Source organism: Peromyscus californicus, unplaced genomic scaffold (assembly GCF_007827085.1).
Source record: "Peromyscus californicus insignis strain IS unplaced genomic scaffold, ASM782708v3 Scaffold_7__1_contigs__length_154581171, whole genome shotgun sequence".
Taxonomy (NCBI): Eukaryota; Metazoa; Chordata; class Mammalia; order Rodentia; family Cricetidae; genus Peromyscus; species Peromyscus californicus.
The window spans coordinates 111,038,554-111,050,833 of record NW_026294595.1 but is presented as its reverse complement, the minus strand read 5'-3'; the positions used below and the strand labels follow the sequence as shown (position 1 = coordinate 111,050,833).

The 12,280-nt window shown below is 37.1% G+C and overlaps 1 protein-coding gene across 2 annotated transcripts in view; it reads left to right on the top strand.

Moving 5' to 3' along the window:
- The window catches only part of Pak5 (p21 (RAC1) activated kinase 5), a 296,008-nt gene that overhangs the window by 106,768 nt on the left and 176,960 nt on the right, over positions 1 to 12,280 (top strand). For both annotated transcript variants that reach the window (XM_052726001.1, XM_052726002.1), the window contains exon 2: positions 11,349 to 11,501. The gene's annotated coding sequence lies outside the window, so the exon portion shown is untranslated. The remainder of the gene's footprint in view (positions 1 to 11,348; positions 11,502 to 12,280) is intronic.

Genomic DNA, 12,280 nt, shown 5'->3' with positions numbered 1-12,280 from the left:
TCCCTCAAATATAAGCAATGCACTTTTACCTCATGTTAGCCAATCCTAAATGATTTGAGCGACAAAATATAGCTCTTCCATGCTGGTTGCTTGTGTGTTACAAACAAATTTTAATAATAAAATAATAGAATCTGAGTTACAAATGAATAAATAAATCACAAAATCCATGATCTTTTACTTGTATGATAACAACTCAAGAAAAACTGACTGATAAAAAAAACATAATAAATTTATAGCTTATGCAGGTTAAAGTTTCACCACTGAAGTCTAAGGATTATTGTTGAATTTGACAAAGTTATGTTTAGTGTAATATTTTATTCATTTCTGTCTTCTTTCTTGCACAGTGAAGTATAGAAGTATCTGCAGTATGAAGCCAATGGAGCTGAAGATACAAGGCCACACAGTTATGGGCATCAAATGCCAGGGAAGGTTCTACCAATAACTTTACATAGTCATTTTTTTTCAAAATCTGTAGACAGACAGCTTTAACAGAGAATGCTAAGACAATTTCTCTTCCCATACCAACTTTCTGCATCATTTATCTGCATCTGTTGCATGAAGTTGGTATTGCTTTAGTTATCTGAGTGCTATAGCTAAGCAGGAAGTTGAGTTAGGGATGCATTTGTTTTGCAATGAGTGGGATACAGCTATTGTTTTGTAGAGTATTTCATAAAAATTCAGTTTTTGCTCAATAATAACAATTGTGCATGAAAGTAACATGTTTCTTGTTTGATGGTGAATTGATGAAGAATGACATTTGAAAACAAGAAATATTCAATTATTACTTATTTGACACAAAATACTGTGAAGTATGAAGATAACATGAAACTCATACTCAACAAAGAAGATATGGACTAGCACCTGTGTTTCATAGTTGGTAATACTAGAGGACAACTTTAAAGTGCTCTGAAATCTAATATTGAATAAATACAATTGAAGTATTTTAAAGTTTGAAGTTCTGAATATGGTCATGTATCATTGCTAATAGCAATAATAACAGCTGAAATAAACTTTTTCTAAATGTTACTAAAACAAAAATGTTTCAGCATCCCAGGTGTCTTGGTTACTTTTCTATTGCTGTTATAAAATACATGACCAAAGTAATGTATAAAAGAAAGCATTTAATTTGATGCTTACTGTTTCAGAGGATTTGAACGTGATGGTGGAGCAAAGGCATACAATTAAGAACTACTGAGAGCTCACATTGTGATCCACAACCACTAGTAGAGAAAAGAATGCTAGGAATGGTGTGAATTTTTGAAACCTCAAAGCCCTCCTCCAGTAATGCACCTTCTCCAACAAGGTCAAATCCCCTAATCCTTCCCAAACAGTTCCACCAACTGGGGCCCATGTATTCAAACATGTGAGCCTATGGGCCATTCTCATTGAAAACACCACAACATCCATATGCATAGCTTATTCAGCTTTCTTCCCAAATGTCTCCTCCAGTGCTGTAGACTAAACCCAGGGCCTCACACATACTAGGCAAGGGCTCTATCACTGAGAGATACTCCTTTCCTGAGTATCTTCTGTAACATGAATTGTTAGAAGGTCTTATTAATAAAATAAAACCTGGAGCAAGGTATTGGGGTGAACACTGAATGATCAGAGAAACAGAACAAGCCACAGCTACCTCACCTTGCCAATTGCTCAGCTGATCCTGCTTCCTCAGACTGGAAACCTCCATGTCCTCATCCAAATGGATCTCAGCTGAACTGCTGCTAAATGCCTAAAAGCGTAACCAGCTCTAGTTCCTGGTTTTCACACCTTATATACCTTTCTGCTTTCTGCCATCACTTCCTGGGATTAAAGGCGTGAGTCACCATGCCTGGCTGTTTCCAGTGTGGCTTTGAACTCACAGAGATCCGGATGGATCTCTGCCTTCGGAATGCTAGGATTAAAGGTGTGTGTGCCATCATTTTCTGGCCTCTGTATCTAGTGGCTGTTCTGTTCTCTGACCTCAGATAAGTTTATTAGGGTGCACAATATTTTGGGGACCACAATATCACCACAAACTTCCCAACATTTTGCAAGAATTTGCTGTCCCTTTCATTCATGACCAATTGTTTTTCTTACATAGCATGTCACTACTAGATGCATATCTAGTAGTGTATATCAATATAATGTATTGAATGGAAAAATAATCTATAGATAATAGAAGAGCAATGTAGAACCATTCTTCTTGTGGTACACCAAAATAGGTGCCATAGTACATGGGAGGGTACTGCTGCTGACTAGGACAGCTCTGTTTATTCAAGATGTGTGGTGTGCTGTTATGGTGAAATATTTTTAGTATTTCCTACTCAAGGAGGCTTTCTAGAACATTCTTCTAAGAGTATTATAGATACATGGAAAGTATTGTTTTGCTAGCTATTTTATATTCATGGCTATGTGTTTGTTCCCTCCTAACTTTAGCTCAAGGCTAAGGGAGCACACTTGCATGGGAAATTTTGGATGACTGTGCAAAATCCTAGAGCAAATTCTTCACATAGACCGAGGAGACCATGCACACCCAGAAACTTTACCTACTTGCAGAGATGGCTCTCTTTGCCAAGTCATGTGCTTCTTTTGAACTCATAGAAAGATAAGAAATTCATTTTCAAAATAAAGTTTGTTTTATTGGCCTATTGAGATAAAATTCACATAACATGAAACCAATTTACAGTGAACAACTCAATAGAATCTATGTACTTATGAAGTTTTACAACCACTACTTCTACCTAATTCAAAGATTCTTCCTTAGCTACAAAATAAAACTCTATGCCTCTTACTTACCTAAATCCCAAGCCTTAATAATGAACAACCTGAATTCTGTTTCTGTACTTTAACCAATTCTTGATGTTAAATTTGACTGAAATCAAACAGAGGTTTTTAATGTCTAGCTTCTTTTACTTGGTGAAATTACTGAGTGTAGAGTTAGGAGGATGAATTGAAATACACTGTACCCAATATAGCCTAAAACTCACAGGGTAGCCCAGGCTGATGTCTCCTTGACTTCACCTCCCAGGGACTGAAATTATAGGTGTGAGCCACTATTCCCATCTTTAGTATGATTATTTTCAATATCCACTTTATAGCAAGTTTAAAATGTTTCATTAATTTTTATGCCTGGATGATATTCCACTATATTAATATATCATATTTTATTCATCCATTGATCTTTTAATGGACATTTGTGTTTTTTGAACACAAATGTTTTGTGTTCAAAACATTTTTATGTATTATAAATAGTAGCACTATCACCAATCTCACACAATTGATTATGTGTGTGCTTTCAGATCTGAGTATAGACTTAAGGTGTGGAATTGTTGTGTTAGCTGAGCCACCATGTAAGACATGTAAGAAAAATATTTAGAGTTGCAAAGGAGACCCATGAACTTGCATGGCACATTAGAAACATTAAAATACATTTGTGGTATGGTGGTGGTTATTTTTCTTGGTTTTGTGTTATAAAAAATTCCAGTATCTGCTGTTTGTTCAAAGTGCAAATGCTGTGTCAAGGTGCCAGAGCCACTGCAACGTGGCTTAATTAGGTTTGGATTTTCTTGGGCACAAATACTTCCAATATTGCTAGGACTGGTTGCTTGTCAGAGTAAAGGGAGAACGATGTGATTTTTACTCATATCCAATTTCACAAAAAATAAATTGAGTTATATATAAATAATCTCATAGTCTCCTGTTGAAGACCCCCATTCAGGAACACCACCCTGGATAGGGATAATCATGAATATGTGCGGGGTGGTAGCCCCCACCCTGCTCTCCATAGCTCTCCCTATTTGTACTTCTCCACACCATCATGTCCAATGTGTCACATTCTCTCATGTGTCCAATGTCACAGGAAATCCAGGCCTAGTTCAGATGACAGGTGCTCTCCCATTAAAAAAGATGGAAGAGTTCAGAAACATCATCAGGATTTGAGGGGATCGATTTCCATTTCCTATATCAGATTAAATTTAAATTACTCATGCACTTAAGAATTAAAATAATATATAAATTACAATAAGTAATATTATATGATACTCTGTATGGTCTTTCATGTGCATGATTTCACTTAATTCTCTGAAAATTGTATGAGGGCCACCATTACTTTGGGCTTATGTTAAGAAAGTCCACATATGGAACAGTTCAGTCAGATAAGTTAAGTTAAATCCAGTTCATTTCAATGGACATGGAGCCTGATGCAGCCAGTACATAAAAACACAAGTGCTTTTCTACCAGACCAGAAAACCAGTCTATTCAAACCTGATTGTTCACTTTGATTTTCTGTATAAAGAATAGTTACTCCCAAAAATCAAAGCTGACCCATCATCTGTGCCCTACCAAATAAAAAGAGCGTTTACATGAGAGTTTAGTTTCCAGCCCTTGAAAAGCACAAGTCTTCCCCTGTCTCAGAGGCGTGAAGAGGGCAAATGTTCAAGCACAGGTTTATTCTGCAGGAAAGGAGAACATGCCTTTTTAAAAATGAGCTTCATTATTGCATGAAAAGAAAAACAAAATAGTGCTTAGTGTGAATTTGAGGTAATCCAGGTGCAGCATGCAGATCTGTGGTCTCTGAGAAGTTTCCCAAGAGAGGTTTTGCTCTGCAGGTGCATAAATAATTACTACAAAAATGTGGTCCCATATGCTACAGTTTCCATGCTTTGAATGAAAGAAGATCCATTTTTTTTGAGTGGACTATGTTCTCAACCCCAACCCCCCAGTGTTATTTATTGAAATGTTGAGTGTTTCTGTTATGTTACCCTCTCTCCTGTGGAAGCAGAGCACACCTCCTTCCATTAGAGAGGGACGAGGATGGAGATGCTGAGCTCCAGTTATAAATATTTCATCGCATGCAGAGACAAAGATCACAGAGGGGCAGATGAGTAGCCGAAAACAAATGCGATGTTGTTTGTAAATCCTCAGAGGAGGAGTATATAAAACTGCTCCTGCCAGCTTGCTGTCTGCTCAGCTTTCACACTGTCAGACTTGGTCCTGAAACCCTTCTGTGACCCCATAGCTTGCTGGGGAAGGGGGGAGCGCCACATCGGAGAGTTCTAGCTTAGCCACATTAGGGAGCGCAGTGAGGGCTGCTGTGCAAGGGTATGATGCTGAGCATGTATTTTGAGGAGGATGGTGTGTAGTGATTTCTTAGAAAGGTGGTATCCTCATGAAAATAACAGTTGAAAAAATATATTGGGTGTCAGGCTTATTCTGGGAAACCGACTTTTTTCTCCTTTCCCACCAAATCCTGCAGATTATTAGAAGACTTCAAGTTGATGGATTTAACATCTTTTGTGCTTACGAAACTCTCTCGACCCGTGTTTTCCTCACGTAACAGCGCAGATACCACATACCAAATCTGCCATTTGCAATCATGCATCTCTAAAAACAACAGGGATAAGTTGAAAGGTACATGAGGCAGCAGACATTATCAGATTTTGGAGTAGGGAGACCTATGCCTGCCTTCCTATGAACCCTTTAAAACACATCTGCCTGAATACAGCCAATCTTCAGTGTGATATGGAAGACAAGCAGGTGGTGCCTATAACTGTGTGGACTATATAGAGTTGATAGAGAAGCTAGGTTCTGTTTTACATAATGTAGAATTTTGGAGGTTTTTTGTAACTTATCAATATGCCCATATCTCAAAGTCAAATACCATTTTAATGACATTCTTGTACTTTTTAAAAAAATATACTACATGATGCTCTATGTGCTCAATATTGAGAACTCAAATTACCACATAATCTATGACAACAAAGTGCTCATAAGAGCATAACTTGAGTGGGAACTTCTGCTCATACACAGACACTACAACCTCAGAGATATCTGTTTCCTTGCATGACAAAAATGTAGTTGAGCTGGGACTTACTCTTTTTTCTTCTCTTTCTTTTTTTTTTTTAATACTCACCCCTGAGATGGGACTTATAAAAAAAAATCTTCTTGAGTGACAGGCCCCTGGTTTTTTTGCTTGTTTGTTTGTTTGTTTGTTTGTTTGTTTGTTTTGGCTTAGGATCTAAATTCAATGATTAAAAAATTGTGTGGGCCGGCGGTGGTGTTGCATGCCTTTAATCCCAGCAATTGGGAGGCAGAGCCAGGTGGAACTTTATGAGTTCAAGGCCAGCCTGGCCTACAGAGTGAGATCCAGGACAGGCACCAAAACTACACAGAGAAACCCTGTCTCAAAAAACCAAAAAAGAAAAGAAAAGATTGTGTAGACTGATTTAATAACTTTTACTGTTTACCATAGGCCAGTGGTCACTTTCATTTTATCCTGTAGACCACTCCATATTCCAGAAAGTCACATCTGTCCTCATTGTTCAAATAAGTGAATGATCTAGGGGATAATCTATCATCTCAAATAGTCCAGCTAGTAAAAGAGAGTCTGTGTCTGTACCAGAGCCAATACCTTAGTGAAGGTGAGACGTACAAACATTGAAGTTAATTGGTATCAAGACCTCCCATTAAGACAAACACTAGAAACAGGTTCAGCATTGAGGCATATGTTTTTTCTGAATGTAGTCCACTGAAAATTCAAATAGCTGTTTTAAAGACAGTAATGGTAAATTGGCTTTATGAGCGGTATATAAATAAAAATTTCTTTGAGAAAGGAATTTTAAAGGTGATCTGGCATGTGTCAAAATTAATTTTGATTTCTTTATTCTTTGATTAATTTATTTTCAACAAAACTTAATCAGGTTAAATAATACTAATTCTTAGAAATGAAATGCAAAGCAAAAGATGATTAGTTATATAGGAAATTTAATACAATGTAATGATTAGCCATAAAATGCACTTCATTAGCTTTGTTTCTCCGGGTCAAAAGTTTTGCTTTGGTAAAATACATTGAATTGTGTAGCTAGAGTTTTCCTGCCTGGCCCACAGTCAGGACAAATCTCTGTCACCTGCCAGTCCCATAGCCCACTCAGACCCAACCAAGTAAACACACAGAGACTTATATTGCTTACAAACTGTATGGCCATTCCAGGCTTCTTGCTAACTGTTCTTATGTTTTAAATTAATCCATTTCTATAAATCTATACCTTGCCATGTGGCTCTTGGCTTATCGGCATCTTCACATGCTGCTTGTCATAGCGGCGGGCTGGCAGTGACTCCCACTCAGCCTTCCACTTCCCAGAATTCTCCTCTCTCCTTGTCCCGCCTATACTTCCTGCCTGGCCACTGGCCAATCAATGTTTTATTTATACAGAACGATATCCACAGCAGAATTGTCTTTTGCTGTATGTCAGGCCTACATGCTTCAGTCAATCATAAAATTATTTTCCATGACAAAATGACTTGTCTTCTGATTCTAAAGTAAATGAAAAGGATGTCACAAGACCAAAGAGAAATTATGTCTACTTGTATTTTAGCCAATTTTGAATTCATTCAAAGCATGTAAGGGCCTTTTAAGACCACCTTCCTATGAGAAAACCCTGTTGTTCTTAGCAAGGATTGTTTGCCACACAAAATGTGCTTTTGGGTTGGCAGTTTTACCAGTCAATTATTTTCCATGAACTACAAATTAATCAAGGTTAATATTCAACCATTTAAAAATCATCAAGAAGTATACTTAACTGGACAGTCTCCACAAGAACTTTAGAGTACAAATTCATATTTTAAGAGAGTTGAAAACAATTTCAATTGAAATCAAAAATAGACAATGTGAAATTTTTTATTGTGTTTCAAAATGTTGGAGCTTTTACAAAATAAATTATTTCTGCTAAGTGCATACATTGTTTATCCAGGTTAGTTGGTGAATATAATGAAATAAGATAAGAATACTATCCAAGAAAAACATGGAGTAATCTTCAGTGAGTACACCAGATCAGCCTGGAAAGGACAGCATGAGCTGTCACTCTGGAATTGCATCAGGCAAGCTTTTTTGGGGCACATCTGAAAACTGACTGAGGTATGAATAACACCAGGCAGAAGAAAAGACATGCAGTCTGGAATTTGTCTTTCTAATATGATAGGAGAAAGCAGCTGGTTTTAATACCTGGATCTTTCATGATGCATATCAAAGGCGTATTTGATTTCTTCTTACCCTGTGTCTTAGTTAGGGTTATTATTGCTGTGGTGAAATGTCACAACCAAAAGCAACTTTGGGAGTAAAGGTTGTATTTGGTTTAAGCTTCCACATCTTAGTCTATCACAGAAGAAGTCAAGACAGGAGCTCCAACAAGGCTGGAACCTAGAGGCAGGAGCTGATGTAACAACTCAAGGGTGTTGCTTACTGGCTTGCTCCTCATGGCTTGCTCAGCTTGCTTTCTTATACAACCCAGGACCACAAGCCCAGGAAAGGCATTGCACACAGTGGGCTGGGCCCTTCACCATCAATCACTAATTAAGAAAATGCCCTACAAGCTCAAGCTGATGTTATGGAGTCATTTTCTTAATTGAGATTCCCTCTTCTCAGATGGCTTCAGCTTATGTCAAGTTGACAAGTTGACATAAAACTAACCAGCACACCCTGTTTGTCACATTTATTTACTTGTTTACTTAGCAATACTGTGCTGACCCTTAGCAAGGTAAAGAACTTTAAGATGTAGAACTTGCTGGACAATGGTGGTGCATGTCTTTAATCCCAGCACTCAGGAGGCAAAGCCAGGTAGATCTCTATGAGTTTGAGGCCACCCTGATCTACAAAGCGAGATCCAGGACAGGTACCAAAACTATACAGAGAAACCCTGTCTAGAAAAACCAGAAAAAATGTAGAATTTAGGTCCAGCCCATGCATTCACAGTTGGTTATCGTTATTTGTACATGTCATAGTTGCAAATCCACCACATGGTTTTTCACATTCTAGTGCTTTCAGTCGGTAATTTCACTATTTGAAATGTCACTCTCCACATTGTAGTGCTGAGATGCTGTCTGGCATTTTTAAACAAGATAAGGTTTTGATGAGCTCCATTGAGAAAACGTGTTGAATAAGCTTCATACAGGTACCAGTTACGATGCTGTTGGCTGTTGATGCTAATTAATCAACAATATGGATCAAATAAAGTGTCTTTCAGCAATATCTATTGAAATAAAACAAGGTTTTTTTTGTTTTTTTTTGTTGTTTTTTTTTTGGTTTTTTGAGACAGGGTTTCTCTGTGTAGCTTTGCGCCTTTCCTGAAACTCACTTGGTAGCCCAGGCCGGCCTCGAACTCACAGAGATCCACCTGGCTCTGCCTCCCGAGTGCTGGGATTAAAGGCGTGCGCCACCACCGCCCGGCTGAAATAAAACAAGGTTATGCAGTAAATGTTGATTGAAATGTTGTTACTAGTGGTTTTCAGATCCCCAACCCCATTTTTCCCTACAGACAATAGTTCATTTCCAACTTAGTGTTTGTGGTGACTATAACAAAATGTAGTACTGAAAATACCAGGAATTGACTGTATTTAGGCATACAACTGCTTTATTGGTTCTTTGTATATACTAGATACTAGTTCTCTTTCAGATGTATAGAGACGACAAAGATTTTTCTCTCAATTTGAAGGCTGTTTCACAGAAGTCTTATAACTCCTTGAGATCCCATTTGTTGCTATTGACATTACTTTCAGAGTAACTGGAGTCCTATTGAGGAAGTCCCAACTTATACTTAAATACATGGAGGTGTTTCTCTGGCTTTTTCTTCTAGCACTTTCAGAGTTTCATGTCTTATATTAAAGGTCAACAACCTATTTGGAGTTGATTTTTGTACATGGATAGAGGTCTAGTTTCATTTCTTTAGGTGGATGGATAATTTAGTCGCCCAGCACTAGTTGCTTAAGAGACTATATTTTCTTCAGTGTATATTTTAGCATTTTTGTCAAACATTGGGTCATTGTAACTGTATAGGTTTGTATTTGGAGCCTCTCTATTCTGTACCACTGATCTTTGTGTTTGTTTTTATGCCAGTATAATCCTATTTTTGTTACTATGCTTCCGTAGTGTAATTTGAAACCAGGTATGACGATACCTACAACATTATTATTTTTGCTCAGGATTATTTTATCTACAGGGATTTTTGTGTTTCTGTGTAATTTTTAAGATTGTGTGCTTTATTTCTGTGAAGAATAGAATTTAAATTTTGATGTAGATTGCATTGACTCTATATATTGATTGCTTTTGGTTGTATGCTCATTTTTAACAACATTAATTCTTCCATTCGTTAACTATGTAAGATCTTTCAATTTTCTTGTATCTTTCTCAACTTTTTTCTTTAGCATTTTTAAAGTTATGATTGTAGAGGTGTCTTAGTTACTTTTCTATTGCTATGATAAAATATCATGACAAAAAACAACTTGGAGAGTAAAAGGTTTATTTCATCTTAGTCCTCTACATCACAGTCCATCATCAAAGAAAGTTAGGGCAGGAAACTGGAGGCAGAAACTGAAGCAATAGCTATGGAATAGTGCTGCCTACTGGCTTGCTCCTCGAAGGCTTTTTCAACCTGCTTTCTTATAGAACCCAGGACCCCCAGCCCAGGGGTGGCATCACCCACAATGGACTGAACCATCCCACACATCCCACATTAATCATTAAACAAGAAAATATCCCACAGGCTTTCCCACAGGCCACTCTGTAGGAGCATTTTATAAATTGATGTTCCCCTTTCCCAAGGACTCTAGCTTCTTTCAAGTTAAGAAAAAACTAAGCAGGACAAGAGGTCCTTCATATCCTTATTAGGTTTATTCCAAGAGATGTGTAAGGTAATTATAAATGAGGTATTTTTCAATAATTTCCCAGAATGGTTTTTGTGTGTGTGTGTGTGTGTGTGTGTGTGTGTGTGTGTGTGTATACAAGAAGGCTATTGATGATTTTCAAGTTAATTTTATATCCTGCTACTTTGCCAGAAGTGTTTATTGGGTCTAAGAATTTTTAAAGGGTATATATGCCTTTGAGTATATATACACAAACCTATATACTCTTTATGTAAAATATATTCCTCTCTCTATATATATACGTACATATATGTACATATATGCCTTTTCCTATTTCTAGCACCTATATTTTTTTCTTGTCTTATCACTTCTGCTAGAGTTAAAGCATTCTATCGAGTAGGAATGGAGAAAGTAGCCAATCTTATCTTGTTCTGATTATAGTGGCAATATTAGCTATAAGCTTGGCATAAATAGCTTTTCATGTTGAGATGCATTCTCTTATTCCTAATTTCTTCATTAATATTATCATGAAGGGACATTGGATGTTCTCAAAAGCCTTTCTGTATTCCCTGCCCTGATATGGTTTACCATGTGTTGTGGAGATGAACTCACAGTGGAATGATTATACAGAGTAGAGAAAATCTAAGGTACAGGTGTGGGCAAAGTAATAAGGTGAGCTAAACACCATGAAAGGAGTATTCCAAGTAACAAGTCATGTTGGTACCATGTTGTTACAGAAATACACTGTGATGAAGTGCTTCTATCTGTTGCCAAAATGAACATTGGAGAAAAATGAAGAAAATCGAAGAACTCCAAGAAAAAGTTGCATAACTGAAGTAGCCAAACTCTTCTGGAGTCCTTAATTCATCCACAGCCATCATTAAAACAAAGTAAGAAAATACATTATGGTTTTGCCCTTTTGAATTTTAGTTTAAATAATTCAATACTAAATAAAACAGGAAAGTTCAGTTATTAAAAGTGAAGTGTTTAACGGTTCACTTCTGCATGTTTGCAACCTGTTCTGGGTTCTAGGAATACAATGATAAATTAAAACATGAAAGATGTGGCCTTGGAGTAAATGGCAGTGTCATGATGGAAGGGTTAAGTGTGCAAATGAGTGGGAAAGAAACTAGTAGCCACTAATGGTGTTTATGAACATGGTATATAGTGTAATAAGGCAAAGGATGGATGAGGGGCTACTTGCAAGTCATCCCTTGCTTCCTGAATGGCTCATGACTACTGGGCACGTTGTTACTGAAAGTGCTGTGTAGGAATAACCTGGGTAAAAGGTGCTCTTCTAGATAAGAAGTGTATAAAATTTAAGGACTATTGGCTTATGTCAGCTAAGAAGGGAGTGATGAGGATCTGTAGTAGTGCGGGAGGGGCTCTTATAAGAATAATCAGAATATATTCTGTGAAAAATCTATTTTCAATTAAAAGAAAGAATGGCTTAAAGACTCAAACTTTCGTATTGTGTTATTCTTAGATATAAAAGGAAGGAAATCCATCAATGGGGCATGTACCATCTTAAATTCAGTGTTGAGGACACTAACTTATAATAACTCAACTGAATAGTATTTTGAAGTCTTAACAAAGTGCAGAATACTGTTTTCTAAACCTCATGATTCTTAGGTGGCTCTGAACTCAGATGTTAAGGGACACTTCTTTT